This window comes from Mauremys mutica, unplaced genomic scaffold (assembly GCF_020497125.1).
Source record: "Mauremys mutica isolate MM-2020 ecotype Southern unplaced genomic scaffold, ASM2049712v1 Super-Scaffold_100314, whole genome shotgun sequence".
In the NCBI taxonomy this organism is placed as follows: Eukaryota; Metazoa; Chordata; order Testudines; family Geoemydidae; genus Mauremys; species Mauremys mutica.
In genome coordinates this window covers 588493-605454 of record NW_025423311.1, presented here as the reverse complement: position 1 = coordinate 605454, position 16962 = coordinate 588493, and the positions used below count along the sequence as shown (strand labels likewise).

At 46.9% G+C, this 16962-nt stretch overlaps 1 long non-coding RNA gene across 1 annotated transcript; it reads left to right on the top strand.

Moving 5' to 3' along the window:
* The first annotated feature begins 8580 nt into the window (after positions 1 to 8580).
* LOC123360828 lies at positions 8581 to 16569 on the top strand. Its single transcript, XR_006576069.1, has 3 exons — positions 8581 to 8796; positions 13857 to 13983; positions 16514 to 16569. It is a non-coding gene; the product is annotated as an uncharacterized LOC123360828 (long non-coding RNA).
* Positions 16570 to 16962: the final 393 nt, after the last annotated feature.

Below are 16962 nucleotides of genomic sequence, written 5' to 3'. Positions count from 1 at the left end.
GCCGGATCAGCAGCGGGTAACACACACAGTGCAGTCAGCAGGCACCGTGGTCGGTATGGGAGGTTGTCATAAACAGATAGTTAAGGGTTAAGGTCTCTTTTACCTGTAAAGGGTTAACATGTAGTACCTGGTGACCACCTGACCAGAGGACCAATCAAAGATAAGATTTTTTCAAATCTCTGTGGAGGGAAGCCTTTGTCTGTGTGAGAACTGTTTTTGGATTTAACAGAGGACAGTCATGTCCCCAAGTTCTCCTGGAGTAGTTTCTACTAATTAATAGTGAGTATTAATTAGAAAGGCGAATTAGTCTTATGATTTGATTTCTATATTTGCAATTGTGTGTTTGCTAAAGGAAATGCTTTATTCCTGTTTGCTGATATTGCTTTTACTGAGAAAAGGGGGAGAGGGGATTCTCTCCAGAGATTGATAAGGTTATACCCTATGAGTGTCCAGCTTGGGCTCATAGAGATTCTGTATTTTTCTTTTTATTCTTTAATAAATTCTTTTCTTTTCTTTGGACTTGGTTAATTCCTTCCCTTGGGAAAATTCAGGGGAAGGGGAGGGGGAAGTGGGCTGCTTCCCTGTGTGTAGAGATTCAAGGCGTTTGAATCCAGGCAACTCTGTCTCCAGAGCAGGCTGGAGAGAGGGAGGAGGGGGGAGGTTCCTCCTCTGTGAATTGATCTGTGTTCCCAAGGGGGGAATATAGGGGTGTCTCGGCCCACGTAATCGACCGAGTGGTGGCAGCCTGAAGGAAACCTACCCTAGGATTTTGGGGTGGGGGGAAGACATGCGGGTCCTCACTTTGAAACCGCCCAGTTTCAAGTGAGGGTAGACTCCTGACATGGTGGCAGTGGTGTTTCGGACCCAGAGAGAGAGGCAAGGCTTTCCTACCAGAGGCACTCTGAAGCAGTTTTCAGGGTTAGGAGGAGGTTTTTTTCTCTGCTGGCTATGCTGAGGAAAAACTCTTCCCTAGAGGTGTGTCCTTCCTTTGTGATATCAGGTATCACTCAGGATTCCTAAGGTGGGGGGAAGTGCTCGACAAAGTACATTCCCATCCAACAGGGAAAACAGGTTTGGGGGGGGGAGACAGAAACCCTCCAGCCAGATTTTTTTTTCCCTGTGTCTTTTCAAATCCTCTGGAGCCAGGGAATACAAATCTCGGAGAGGATTTACTACACTTTTCTGCAGGTACTAAGTAGCACCAGCCGGTCCGCTGGGCTTATTAGGAAGATTGTTTTTTTGGAAACAGATTTTCAGCTGGGTTTAGCTGAGGCATAAGGTTTCTAACAGGCTGTGTTAGAAAAGGATTTTTTTCCTTCTTCTTTTCTTTTTTCTCCTTTTTTTTCTTTCTGTCTGCTTAAAAACAGCTAGGAAAGAGGTGCAAGTTTTTCTAGGAGGCTTGTTAGAAAGGACCCCCACTGTGAGGTACTTAGCAAGTTGCTAGAAACAGGACAAACGAGGTTTTTTTGGGTCTTCTCAGTATATCAGCAAACAGCAACTACACATTTGCAAATGAAAAGGTTTTGTTTCTTTTCTATTCAGTCTCTCGGGAATAGAAAGGGTTAGGAATTGGGGAAACCAATTCCCTGACTGCAGAGGGGTGTGGCCAGCACCAAAAAGCAACACCAGCAAGCCACACATAAAATTCACTGACTGCAGAGGGGTGTGGCCAGCACCAGAAGGCACTGTTCCCCATCCCAAGAAATTTCCCACCTACATGGCAGGTGAGGACACTAAGGCCTTCTTCAAAAAGGTTAAAAGGACCTGCCATGGGTACAGCATCCCTGAAGACCAGTACAAGGACTGGTCAGGAAAGAGAACTTTTGCTTTCTATTACAATTATTCCATCCCCATGCTACTGGGGGAAGACTTGGCCAACCATGTGCAGCTGGCCAAGAGTGGGGGAGTGGTCACCTGCGGCCAGGCCAAACAAGCAGGCACTCCCATCCCTGTTCCTGAGCCATCCACCAGGACCCTGTCTGTGTTACCAGAAACCCAGACAGAGGTGGTGAAACCGGATCTCATGCCAACAACTACAGCAGCCATAGTACATCCAGTCCCAGGACCGGAACTGGAAAAGCAACCAGCGGCAGAACCAGCGCCAGCACTGACGCCAGCGCTTGCAACTCCACCGCCAGGGGGCGCCAACGGGCCTAAACTGGCAGAAGCAGCAGACAACTCTACCCAAGAGGCTCAGCCAGAGCCTGAAATATCACCTTGTGCACCAGCGGAGAGCGGTCCACAGTCAATGAAAACAACCTCATCACCTACATCGCTCCCAGAGGAACTGGTGTCTCCCGCCTCAAGGGAACAGTTCCAGACTGAGCAGGAAGCCGATGACAGCCTTAAGAAAGCTTGGGCGGCGGCACGCAGCAACCCACCGCCTCTCAGCTCTTCTACCCAATTCCAGTTTGTTGTAAAACAAGGACTTTTATATAAGGACATTCTTTCTGGTGGACACCAGGAAGGCCAGCATCCTCAAAAACAGTTGGTAGTTCCAACTAAGTACTGGGACAAGCTCTTAAGCTTGGGCCCTGACATCCCAGTGGGCATTCTGGGGTCAACAAAGCAAAAACAGGTTAAAAACATTCCTTCCACTGGGAGGGGATGGGCAAGAACAATGCCAAGTATGTCCGCTCAAATGCATACAAAGTGTTCTTCAGTGTCAAATATCTTGTTGTTTACATACTTAGTAGTATATGTAATAGTGCATGTGTTTTGTTAATCTGTTTATTTTAAAGTTCTAGAAGGAAATCACCGCCAGTGTGGTTCCCCCACTGTCTGCGATTTGGGGGGCGTGTCATAAACAGATAGTTAAGGGTTAAGGTCTCTTTTACCTGTAAAGGGTTAACATGTAGTACCTGGTGACCACCTGACCAGAGGACCAATCAAAGATAAGATTTTTTCAAATCTCTGTGGAGGGAAGCCTTTGTCTGTGTGAGAACTGTTTTTGGATTTAACAGAGGACAGTCATGTCCCCAAGTTCTCCTGGAGTAGTTTCTACTAATTAATAGTGAGTATTAATTAGAAAGGCGAATTAGTCTTATGATTTGATTTCTATATTTGCAATTGTGTGTTTGCTAAAGGAAATGCTTTATTCCTGTTTGCTGATATTGCTTTTACTGAGAAAAGGGGGAGAGGGGATTCTCTCCAGAGATTGATAAGGTTATACCCTATGAGTGTCCAGCTTGGGCTCATAGAGATTCTGTATTTTTCTTTTTATTCTTTAATAAATTCTTTTCTTTTCTTTGGACTTGGTTAATTCCTTCCCTTGGGAAAATTCAGGGGAAGGGGAGGGGGAAGTGGGCTGCTTCCCTGTGTGTAGAGATTCAAGGCGTTTGAATCCAGGCAACTCTGTCTCCAGAGCAGGCTGGAGAGAGGGAGGAGGGGGGAGGTTCCTCCTCTGTGAATTGATCTGTGTTCCCAAGGGGGGAATATAGGGGTGTCTCGGCCCACGTAATCGACCGAGTGGTGGCAGCCTGAAGGAAACCTACCCTAGGATTTTGGGGTGGGGGGAAGACATGCGGGTCCTCACTTTGAAACCGCCCAGTTTCAAGTGAGGGTAGACTCCTGACAGAGGTGGTTTCCAGGTTCTGTGTGGGCGGTGGGGATGTGACTTTTTAGCGGGGGAGGGCAGGTACAGATCTTATACAGCGGTCCTTGTCGTGGACCGCTGAGTCACGCAGCAGAGGAATCTGTATCCGTCCGTCCTCCGCCACAAGGCCACATAGCCCCCCGCACACAGAATCCCAAAAAGGAGGGATGGCAGGCTCCGTTGAAACAAGCAGTCCGGCAATGCGGACCGCTGTAGGAGCAGGAGCCTGTCATTCCTTGAGTTTAGAGGCGGTCTTTACATCAGCGCACACCCTACCCACCGCAGTCTGCGTTCCAGTTTCGACCCTTTAACGAAAAGTCATGAATAAAGAAACCTCTCCTCAGTAACAGTGTGACATGTATTTTATTTTTACACGTGTCTTGGAAGTGGAGGAAACGGGGAGAACGGGGTATTTAACCGAAGAGGAGAGTCAACAGTAACTGGGTAAAGAAACAGGGGCAGGTTCAGCTTCTCTGTAAAGAAACTGAACAGTCACAGGTCACGCTGCTCGCTGGTATTTAAAGAGTTCCTTGTCGCTGTCCCAGGCGCCTGTATAGGGCTTCATGAGCAAGTGCATTAGCGGGCAGGCTGGGTCACCGAGGATCACTATAGGCAAATGCACATCCACAACAGTTATTTCGTGGTACGGGAAGAAACTACCTTCCAGCAGGCGTCTGAGCAGCCCACAGTTCCTGAGAACACACGCATCAGGAACCTTGCCCGGCCATACGACGTTCATGTTGGTAAAACGTCCCCTATGGTCCCCCAGTGCTTGCAGAACCATTGAAAAGTAGCCCAATTTCTCAGCAGCTGAATGTGAAAGAGGTGGACGATAAAGTGCGAGGAGGAGAAAACGGCGAGGATCGCAGCGGGCTCCATGCTTGCAGTGCTGTGGCGTCCACGCTGTCACTGACCAGAAAAGTGCACGAACAGATTGCCCGCAGGCGCTTTCAGGGAGGGAGGGAGTGAGGGCGTGATTGACGGTTCAATGACGACAGTTACCCAAAACCACCCTCGACACATTTTTTCCCCCAGCAGGCATTGGGGGCTCTACCCAGCATTCCAATGGGCAGCGGGGACTGCGGGAACTGTGGGATAGCTTCCCACAGTGCACCGCTTCGAAAGTCGACGCCGGCCCCGTTAATGTGGACTCAGAAGTTCGAATTAGTGTATTTAGTATGGATACACAAATTTGACTTCATAAGGTCGAATCCACAAATTCGAATTAAGTAGATTCGAAATAGTCCTGTAGTGTAAACAAGGCCTCAGGTACTTTCAAAAGGCATTAACATTAATAGCATAGGAGGGGGTGTATTACAGGGGTAATAGTGTAATGGAGGAGATGGCAAGGGCAACAAGGTGCCTTTGGTACTTATCATTTAAAATCCAATTAGGGAGGGCAATACATGCTGAAGGATTTATCCAGAACACAGGGCGCAGCATGTAGAATAAACCCCAAAATCCAATCAATACCACATTCCCAAGCAGGGGTCCCACAAATTTCCTGCCGGTGTATAATTCTTTGTTTCTTCACCAGGATCAGTTCTTAATGTTCTTTCTAGTCAGGAATTCCTGGACTTTGGCAATGGCAGTGGAGTGAGTGTTCCTTCTTCTTTCCCGAAACAGTCGTGGTTCAGCATCCTACAGGGGAGAGGTTACCAGCACATCACCCTGTAATGGTTTTGCTTCTTCTAGAAAAATTCAAAGGCACAGTACATCTGTCAGTGGACAAGGGGAGAGGTTACTAGCACTTCACCTTGTCCTTTTTCCCTGCTGTCCAGAAGGCACAGCAGAGCTAGAAAAAGGAATAGGCTAATCATCAGTAGGAGAATCCTCCCGAGGTGGAGGGGTCTTTTTTTCAGTGAGAATCATGGGTCCAGGCAGTCAATCTTTCGCACTTCACAGCGGTGTTGGTAGTCAGCAGGACTTACTAAGGGCCTTTTCAGCATGAAGCCAAAGCAGTCTTTCATTGGTGGACCTTTACATAGATCCAGTCTCCTGGTTCCAAGGAGTGGCAGGGCTGCTAGGGTCTTTGGGTAGCGCTTCTTTACCTGTGAGAAAAGAAACCTAACACATTTCATTAGTGCCTGACAGTGTTTTGCAGATCTCATAGGTGTTTGGGCACATTCAAGCCCCCCCCCCCCCTTCTTGGTTGTCAGCCAAGTCTTAGCTGTGAGCAGTGTCCTTGCCTGGGGCCAGTGTCTTATCTTTAGCCTGAGCTTTCTAGCTATTTTTTTCCAGTTAATTCATTCTGTTCTTTTTCCTTCTCCCCTTCCTGGCTTCTTTTAACCTACAAAGGAAACTTCCACTCTTCACTCATACACCTTTTCCCAACCATGAACACATAAACATTGCTGATATACAGTACATTAGTTTTATTATGCAATGTATGCCACATATACCCTTCCACTGAAGTAACTTTATTACAGGGCTTTGGAGCAACAAGCCAGGACAAGCATACCCACTTTGAGGAGTTCACTCAATATAACCTCTAGTCCAATAGCTTCCCACCATCCCCAGCCCTCTGGCTAGAAATCTGAGGTAGCCAGAAGGAGCCCATGTACAATATGGGGAGTGGGTTAACTTTTCATGTCCTTGCTTCCAAAGACTGTTGGTATGCAAATTTTAATAATTTTTTTCAATTAACAATCTGACCAATGAAGTTTCTTTTTCTTACTTAAGCAAATGTGTTAGACTTTAGTATATCACGTTCTCCTGATTTATCCAAACACTTTGTATTCCAAGTTGAATAAAACAAGTATCTGCATTTAACCCTTCTGTTTGATTTTAAACTAGACTATCCTATAAAAATATTCAATACAACAATTCTGGCCACGAGACAAACACCGCAAGACAGGACATAGAACACAAAACATAATTCCTATTGTGCCAGTCAATGCATGGTACGTTGAATGCTGTTCAGCTGGCATCAGTTTTCTCTGATTATCTGAAAGACAAAAAACAGAGGTCTACCTTCTTCGGCTTGACAGTAACAGTGGAGAGGGCAGCTCCAGAGTCCAGAAGACAAGAATAAACGGTTCCTCTTTGACATTCCTTTCTGAACACCGGATAAAGGCCATTTACTTAACATATAATCCAAAGGGGTGATCCTTAGAGGGTTTATCCAGAGACCCACCCATCTGTCTTCTGACACTCAAACAGAGAATTACACAGAGAGCAGAGGGAATTATGGTCTAATCCAGGTTTTCCTACTTCTATTACACTGACCGCTACAGGGGACGGGACAGAAGGATCTCAATTCAAACTCAGAGCTTCATCGCACTCAATGGCTTCCACCCCGAGGAATTATGAACGAGAGGTTCAGTTCCGCCCCCACACCTAACACCCAAATGAACAGAGCAGAAAAACAACAGTTACTGGTTAAACAGAACAGAACCAGAACCAGATAGCGAACCAGAACCAGATGGCATTTCCTTATCCTATTAGGACTCACCTTATCGGAACACGAACCGCAGGGGCCGTGGTGAAGCAGAGAAAGAGGGGCCAAACACCCCGTTGGCACCGTTCCCAGTTCGCTGCAGCCGTCTGGAGTCCAATGTCCGAGCTAGGAGAGTCCCTGTTACCGAAATATCGGGTGCGTCTCGCTGAGAGCCAATAACAGCCTGAGAGGGATAAGGAAAGATGCTTTATTCTGCAGAAGAAAGGAGAGCCCTGTAAATAGATACAGAAGACTCTGCGTGACACAAGTTTTACAGATCCTTTATACACATTCAGACAAAGACCAAGCCGTGTTAACGCTTCATTGGTGGTTGCCAGACCCCGTGAAACCGTTATCTGGTCAGTGAAAACCGGCTTGGAGCAAGATTTCTCTGCTTTGAGGCAGAAGAGAAAAGAGAGTTCAAAAGTTCAGGTTACTGTGTACGTGAGGCTTCTGCTTCCCCCTACTGGCTGCTTGTAAGCTATTAAGGGGGGGCCCCCAGTAACTTTCACAAAACCACTTTGTAAACCTGAGAGAGCTGCCTTGGGGACAATGACAGGGAGAATCCCCAGAGTGACTCCTTGGATTCTGCTCTTCTCTGTCCTTTGGTTCTTAGAATCATAGAACTGGAAGGGACCTCGAGAGGTCATCTAGGCCAGTCCCCTGCCCTCAAGGCAGGACTCAGTATTATCTAGACAATCCCTGACAGGTTTTTGTCTAACCCGCTCTTTAAAATCCCCAATGAAGGAGATTCCACAACCTCCCTAGGGAATTTATTCAAGTGCTTAACCACCCTGACAGGGAGGTTTTTTTACCTAATCTCCATCCTAAACCACCTTTGCTGCAAGTTAAGCCCATTGCTTCTTGTCCTATCCTCAGAGATTAAGAAGAACAATTTTTCTCCGGCCACTTGAAAACTGTGATCGTGTCCCCTCTGAGTCTTCTCCAGTTTTTTTCAATCTTCCCTCATAGGTCATGTTTTCTAGATCTTCAATCATTTTTGTTGCTCTTCTCTGGACTTTCTCTAATTTGTCCACATCTTTCTTGAAATGTGGCCCCCAGAACTGGACACACTACTCCAGTTGAGACCTAATCAGTGCGGAGTAGAGTGGAAGAATTTCTTCTCGTGTCTTGCTTACAATACTCCTGCTAATACATCCCAAAATGATACTTGCTTTTTTGCAACACTGTTGACTCCTATTTAGCTTGTGATCCACTATGACCCCCAGATCCCTTTCCACAGCACTCCTTCCTAGGCAGTCATTTCCCATTTTGTATTTGTGCAACTGATTGTTCCTTCCTAAATGAAGTACTTTGGATTTGTCCTTATTGAATTTCATCCTGTTTACTTCAGACCATTTCTCCAGTTTGTCCAGATCATTTTAAATTTCAGTTCTATCCTCCAAAGCACTTGCAACCCCTCCCAGCTTGGTATCACCCGCAAACTTGATAAATGTAAGAGAGAGACTCTGCTGCTGGGAGGGTTTCACCATGTGTCAGAGGGTCACACCCTGGTGGGAGGGGGCTAGGCCTGTACTGGGATAAGGTCACTCTGTGCTTCACAGTGTGGCAGAACCTAGAGTGTCCATTAGCAGGCGAAAATTCTGGGAGGAATCAACATGTGGAAAGGACAAAAACCCTGTCTGAATTCTCTCACATTGCCCTTCTCGCCTTGGCAGGCTACAGAATAACGTCCACGTTTCGCTCCAGATCATCCCCTCCTCCCAGGGGGAAGGAAATGGCTGCAATGGAGCTGGCTCAGGTAAGGGATTCTCAGGGAGCTGGTGGTGGGTTCTGCTTGGAGGGAGAGAATCAGTAAATGTATAGGAGGGTGGGAGCCAGTAATGAGCTGCCAAAATATTAACAACAGGTTCCCTCCTCCTCACCTCACGAGGGGGTCATGCCCCATCCTACCCCCCCATGCTCCTTGACACCCCCCGACCCATCCACCCCCTTTCCTGTCCCCTGACTGCCCCCTGCCACCCCATCAAACCCCTCCTCTCATTCTTGATGCCCCCCCAGAGCCTCTGCCCCATCCAACCACGCCTTCTCTCTGTCCCTGACTGCCCCCCAGCACCTCATCCAACCCCTGCTCCTTCCTGACTGCCCCCCGGGACCCTTGCTCGCAATCAATCCCCTTGTTCCCTGCCCTCTGACCGCCCTGACCCCTATCCACCCCCCCACACCCCACCGAACACCCCCTCCCTGCCCCCTTACCACACTGCCTGGGGCCAGGACCAGGTCCGCGACTGGGCCGCAGGACCCGACTCCCCGAGCCGGACTGGAGCCGCTCGGCTGGGACCGGTGCTGCAGGGCCCGAGCTGGACCAGGTCGGAGCCACTCGGCTGGGACCAGCCCGAGCCAGGGGTGCTTGGCCGGGACCCGGCTGGGACGCTCGGCCGGGGCCAGGGGGAACTATTAACTAAGGTTTGTAACCTGTCCTTTAAATCGGCTTCGGTAGCCAGTGACTGGAAGTTAGCTAATGTAACGCCAATATTTAAAAAGGGTTTTAGAGGTGATCCCGGCAATTTTCAGACCGGTAAGTCTAACGTCGGTACCGGGCAAATTAGTCGAAACAATAGTTAAGAATAAAATTGTCAGACACATAGAAAAACATAAACTGTTGAGCAATAGTCAATATGGTTTCTGTAAAGGGAAATCATGTCTTACTAATCTATTAGAGTTCTTTGAAGGGGTCAACAAACATGTGGACAAGGGGGATCCAGTGGACATAGTGTACTTAGATTTCCAGAAAGCCTTTGACAAGGTCCGTCACCAAAGGCTCTTACGTAAATTAAGCTGTCATGGGATAAAAGGGAAGGTCCTTTCATGGATTGAGAACTGGTTAAAGGACAGGGAACAAAGGGTAGGAATTAATGGTAAATTCTCAGAATGGAGAGGGGTAACTAGTGGTGTTCCCCAAGGGTCAGTCCTAGGACCAATCCTATTCAATTTATTCATAACTGATCTGGAGAAAGGGGTAAACAGTGAGGTGGCAAAATTTGCAGATGATACTAAACTACTCAAGATAGTTAAGACCAAAGCAGATTGTGTAGAACTTCAAAAAGATCTCACAAAACTAAGTGATTGGGCAACAAAATGGCAAATAAAATTTAATGTGGATAAATGTAAAGTAATGCACATTGGAAAAAATAACCCCAACTGTACATACAATATGATGGGGGCTAATTTAGCTACAATGTGTCAGGAAAAAGATCTTGGAGTCATCGTGGATAGTTCTCTGAAGATGTCCGCAGCGTGCAGAGGCAGTCAAAAAAGTAAACAGGATGTTAGGAATTATTAAAAAGGGGATAGAGAATAAGACTGAGAGTATATTATTGCCATTATATAAATCCATGGTACGCCCACATCTCGAATACTGTGTACAGATGTGGTCTCCTCACCTCAAAAAAGATATTCTAGCACTAGAAAAGGTTCAGAAAAGGGCAACTAAAATGATTAGGAGGTTGGAGAGGGTCCCATATGAGGAGAGATTAAAGAGGCTAGGTCTCTTCAGCTTGGAAAAGAGGAGACTAAGGGGGGATATGATAGAGGTATATAAAATCATGAGTGATGTTGAGAAAGTGGATAAGGAAAAGTTATTTACTTATTCCCATAATACAAGAACTAGGGGTCACCAAATGAAATTAATAGGCAGCAGGTTTAAAACAAATAAAAGGAAGTTCTTCTTCACGCAGCGCACAGTCAATTTGTGGAACTCCTTACCTGAGGAGCTTGTGAAGGCTAGGACTATAGCAATGTTTAAAAGGGAACCGGATAACTTCATGGTGGCTAAGTCCATAAATGGCTATTAGCCAGGATGGGTAAGAATGGTGTCCCTAGCCTCTGTTCGTCAGAGGATGGAGATGGATGGCAGGAGAGAGATCACTTGATCATTGTCTGTTAGGTTCACTCCCTCTGGGGCACCTGGCATTGGCCACTGTCGGTAGACAGATACTGGGCTGGATGGACCTTTGGTCTGACCCGGTACGGCCGTTCTTATGTTCTAGCCGCTCAGGTGGAACCGGACTGGGCCGCGCGCGCCGTCTCCCCCCCCGCCCCCCCCGCCCCGGCTTACCTGCCTGCTGCTTGTTTCAGGCTTCCCGTGAACATTTGATTCGTGGGAAGCAGGGGAGGGGGAGGAGAAGGAGGGCGGAGTGTTCAGAGGAGAGGGGGAGGTGAGCTGGGGCCGGGGGCCGGGTGGACAGCTGCCCAAGCCTTTGTTAAATTTAAAAGTTTTTTAGAACCAGTTGTCCTGGAACAATCGGTTCTAAAAAGGCTTCTAAATTTAACAACCGGTTCATGCGACCCAGCTGGAGCTCACCACTGGTGGGAGCTGCTAGAGGTGGTGGGAGGCAGGAAATATCTTGGGTGGAGAAAGGAAGGGGACAGGATGTGATAAACCTGCTGAGACTTGTGTACTCTAGGGTGCGATGGGTTGTCACCCCGCTGTGCCCTCTAACCCTCAAGCCGGGCTGGCCCTTCTCACACTGCTTTGCTGGAGATTCAGCCAGCCTCTCCAGGCCCTGTTATCACCCAACACGACAGCAGGTGGCGGCATGCAGCCAACTAAGCTACCTGAGTGCTTTACCTAAGCCACTCAAGGAGAGAGAGAAGACAACAGCCAATTTCCCAGCGATAAGTGATAGCAAACAGAACAAAGCAGATTACTTAGCAAACAACCAAAAACTCAAACCAAGCCTAACATACTAGATGGATAGAATTTGAATTAGCAATTTCTCACCCTGACTGATGCTACAAGCAGCTTCCATACACAAGCTAGAAATCCCTTTACCCTGGGACAGCACTTCCCCCAGTTCAGTCTTTGTTCCTCAGGTGCTTCCAGGAGTTCTCTTGTCTGGGGAATGAGGCCAAGAGATGATGTCACACCCCACCTTATGTAGCTTTTCCATATGGCAGGAACCCTTTTTTCTAAACTCAGTTCCCAGTCCAGTTTGTGGAAAAATACAGGTACCAAAATGAAGTTCATTGTCATGTGGTCTGGTCACATGCTCTAGCATGTCCTGCTGAGTCATAGCAGCCATAACTCATAGGCTGGTTGAAACATTCACAGGAAGGCTAAGCTCTTCCACAGTCCATTGTCTTTGTTGATGAGCCATGAACACTGTCTGGCTTCTTCATTGTTGTACCTGAAAGGCTCGTTGTGGCTGTTACCCAGAGTAAGCACATTTGAAAGACAGATACAGAGTCAATATCCATAACTTCAGATACAAACATGATCCATGCACACAGGTAGGATAATCATATTCAGCAAATCATAACTTTTCCAGTGACACCGCACATGACTCATCTTGTACAAAATGCCTCATGTCCTAATCATATTATAATCCTGCCACTATGCTGAATATGGGCTGTAGTGTCAGATAGGTCCTAATGTCAAGGCTCAAGTGTAGAGAATGAAACTTCCCGTCTTTGTGGAACAGGAAGTAACCCTCTAGTCAGGACTGGGAAAACTTCCCAGACTCCCAGTGCTGAAGCCTGAAGCTACTGACACTTCATTAGTTACCCCCACCCCCAGTCTTTGTGGCAACTGCAAACGTTATCGGTGATGATTTTATATTCTCTTCCAGGTCATTGATAAGAATGTTAAATAGCACAGGGCCAAGATCCAATCCTTGTGGGAACCCCCTAGAAAGAAATCCACTCGACCATGGTTCCCCATTTACAATCATAGTTTTTAATCTATTTAATGTATGCCGTGTGTATTTTGTACCTTTCTAGTCAAAATATTGTGCTGAACCAACTCATATGCCTACGTATATTACATCAGTACTATTAGCTGCAACCAAACTTTTGATCTCATCCAATAAGGATATCCAGTTAGTTTGACAGGATCTATTGTGTCTAAACCTTTTTAATGGGTACTAATTATATTACTCTCCTTTCTTTATTAATGAAATCCAGAATTGGCTGCTCCATTCTCTTGCCCAGTATCGATTTCAGACTGACACACTTATAATTAGCTGCGTCATCTCTTTTATACTTTTTAAATATTGGCACAGCATTAGCTTTATTCCAGTCTTCTGGAATTTCCCAAGTGTTCCAAGTCCTAATTAAAATCAACATTAACAGTCCACCACGCTCCTCCAGCAGGTCTTTCAAAACTCTAGTTATCTGGACCCACTGATTTAAAGACATCTGACTTTAATAGCTGCTGTTTAACATCCTCGTGAGTTACTTTTGGAATGGAAAGACTGTCAGCGTCAACGTCTTATGATATGAGTTACATCATCTGTTTTTCTACAAATCCAGGAGAGAAATATTTATTGAACATTTTTACCTCTTCTGCATTATTTTGATGATTCTGCCATTTCCATCTAGTAATTTACCACTACCATTGTTAGGATTAATTTTGTACTTTTAAAAACTTCCTTCTTATTTTCATTGGTTGATCATTGATTTCTGATAGCTTCCCTTGCTAGCTTTCTACAATTCTGACCTTCTAACTTAAATTCTTTACTATTGACTTCCCCTTTCTTCCATATATTTTATGTGGAGAGTGTTGGGATTCCTACCAGGGAGCCACTAGCAGGGTCCAGAGACAGCCCCACCTCCTATATCTATCTCTGGCTAGTAGCTATGTGACAAATGTGAAGACCCTGCTTCCATCTGTCAGCTGGGAGACACAGAGGTTCTCTCTTTCCACCCTCTGATGCCTCCTGGCTGCTCTAAGCAAGGTGAGGTAGGACTCTGATAACATGTGCCTCCCAGAGCTTTCATTCACCTGATGCTGCTGTTCTGTGAGTAGTGGGGTTGTGAGTGGGGCAGCAGGTCCTGAGTGTTGGACTCTTGCTCTTTCAGGGGCTGGTGACCTTCGAGGAGGTAGCTGTATATTTCACCAAGGAGGAATGGACTCTGCTGGACCCCACTCAGAGAGCCCTCCACAGGGATGTCATGCAGGAGAACTATGAGACGGTGACCTCACTGGGTAAGGAGTCCTGTCCCCTGGGTTATTAAAGCTGTGGGGTCTCTAAAGAACCTGAGCAGTAATAACTTTATTCATCATCCAAGTTTGACAAGTTTCTTTGCCCCCTTTTTTTCCTTATCTCCCATATACAAGCAGGGAGGGAGGAGGTAATGAGAGATGAGGAGGGAATAGAAGAAGCTCCCAAGGTGTCGGGAGGTGATGCCAGCTGCCAGTAATGGGAAGAAGGAGAGGGTTGTGTGGAGGAAGGGCACCCAGGAAGTGGGCTGGGTGGGTCAGTGGGAGGGAGGAGAGGTTTGGGGATCTAGAGCTGTGGGGGATCCCAGACCTTTAACCCTGAATCCGTACCCAAACCTCAGGTAAATCCCAGACTTCAGCATAACCACTCTCACAAAGCCTCAACTTAATATAAGGCCCTGAACTGTAGCAAGCTTAAGCTACGTTTACTAAATCGAATCACTAAATCGACCAGGCTGGATCGATCTCAGAGTGTCAATCCCGGCTGTAGTGTCGACCTGCCCTTAATAACCCATTTATCTATGTTCACCTCCTTGCCCCTCCACGCATGTTCCAAGCTAATAAGCAATTCTCTGAGAATGACATCTTACCTCTAGTGAGTATGAAATTGCCCACAAGACGTGAGACTAGGTCATAGATCGTAAAATCAGGTCGGGGTCAAGAAGAGTGAGAGTTTGGAGAGAGTCTTGTCCCCCCTCTCCCCATCTGCAGCAGCCACAAGCTGTCTTCCCTCCAGCTCCTTGGATCTCTGAGCCTGTCCCTCCTGAGGCTGCGTGGCCCAGTTCTTGTTTCTGACCTTCTCCTTTTCCGGAAGAATGAGAGGCTGTTGCTCCTGAATGTTAGTGTGTAATTCCCCAGCCTTCTCCTCCCACTGGGGGAGTTTAATTCTCCCTCCCGTTACCCCTGAGTCACTAGATTTCCTAATTCCCCAAAATGTGCTTTTGCGATGTCATAGTTCTGGGGTAGCGAAGCCTTTGACCTGCCTCCATGGTCTGCTCACGGAATGGCCCCTCAGGTATCAGGCCTCCAGCCAGCCCCTCTCTGTGGGCAGGGACCCACATGCCTCTCCTTTTTGACCAGGGTTTGAGGATTGCAGCTTGTCCTCCACTGTGTTCGCTGGACTAACGTCCAGTTCCTGTGCTTTGCTTTCTCTCCAGGGTCTGTGAGCAGTGTGTCTGAGATAGAGGTGGGACTTTTGGTGATACTTGTATGATGCCAATGCACACCTCAGTTTCCTGCTGTGATTGGTATTGCTATGATTCTAAAGAGCAGGAGACGTGAGGTGTTTTGTCATGTAGCTGTCATGGGGTGATATGAATGGGTCATTAAGGACTGGCTGGGAGTAACCTACATCAATGGAATACCCGACAGAGACAAGGGAATGATTGTCACCCAGGGCCGCCCAGAGGATTCAGGGGGCCTGGGGTCTTTGGCGGCGTGTCCCCCTTATCCGCTCTGACACCACCGAGCATTTACCCTGTGTCCCCCTTACCAGCTCTGATGCCGCAGAGCATTTATCCTGTGTCCCCTGTTCCTGTTCCCCCTCCTGTTTGACTCAGTTTATATAGTAATATGCTCAGCTATATCTTTGCTTAACCAATCATTGTATTGAAATTTAACTAACCAATCCTAACACATTGAAACATAATTCTCTAACCAATTGTATCCCACTACCCTAATTAACTTACACTTAGCAAAATTAATTGTACAGCAGACAAAACCAGTTAGACAACCAGACTGATTAACATTGTAAAAGTGGTGGCCATAAAAATAAAACAATACAGAAATGAGGGTTTCACAACCACAAGCATTGAGAAGTGATTTCTTGCCAGACAGGCTGCTGTCAAACTAAGTTTTCTTTAACCATCTTAAGATCTGTTTCTTTATCTGGTGGTGATGGGCACTATCGGGACAGGATCATCTTCCTTACAGCCCAATAGCACCTTATTTCAGTGTGACTGGTTTGGGATGTGAGGGTGTGACCCTTCGCTTCCCAGGTTATGGCTGCCCCTGCTGCTTAGCCAAAGGCCTTAGCCTAAGAACAAGGCCTCAGACGGTCACAGTAAGAGAAGGCCCTTACAAATACAGACAGTGATTTTGATTCTTTGTTTTCGTACTCCTGTAACTAGCTAAGTGATAAAAATGCCCCTAAGTTCTTAAACTATAGGCTTTACAGGCTGGCCTGAATATCTCTATTCTAACAGTGGGGTCTATCCCTTCCCCCATTCTGTGTCTGTCTTGTCTATTCATATTGTAAATTCTTCAGGGCATGGGCCATCTACTATTCTGTGTTTGTACTTCTCCTAGCACAATGGGGACCCACTGTTAGTTGGTCCTTAGGCAAGGTAATGAATATGATTTATAATCATAATAATTCTCCTGCCACTTTGAGCCAAGAAAGCTGGCCTTGGGATGTTACTGCTTAAAAATGAGCTGGGGGTTAAAACCATGGACTATTCTTTGTGACAAGTATCCCACAAATTCCACTGACCTCCCTGGTTTTCTTTGCCTGCAGTAGGGTTTCCAGTTTCCAAACCTGATGTGATCTCGCAGCTGGAACGAGGGGAAGAGCCGTGGGTCCCAGACCTCCAGGGCTCTGAGAAAGAAGTGCTTCCAAGAGCTGCCTGCACAGGTGAGGAATTGGTTAAACCAACTCAACAACTGTGCGGGAATGCAGGAAACATTTGGGATGCCCTACAAAGACCCTGTGAGCTCTCCAAGTTCAGGATTGTTCCCTGCAGATGTGGAATCATTATGGCAGATGTCACTCATGGCTTCCCTCCTATTCTGACTGACAACTGGCAGCAGGTCCCGCCCCGATTTCTCTTTCTCCTGAGTGTTCTCGTGAGATGCAGACCAAAACTGATCCCTTCCTCTCTCCTCTGGGGAAGGTTTTGGGGAAAATCAGTTCCTGATAGGTTTGATCTCTCCCACACATATTTTGGATTGTTCATCCCTTTTTCC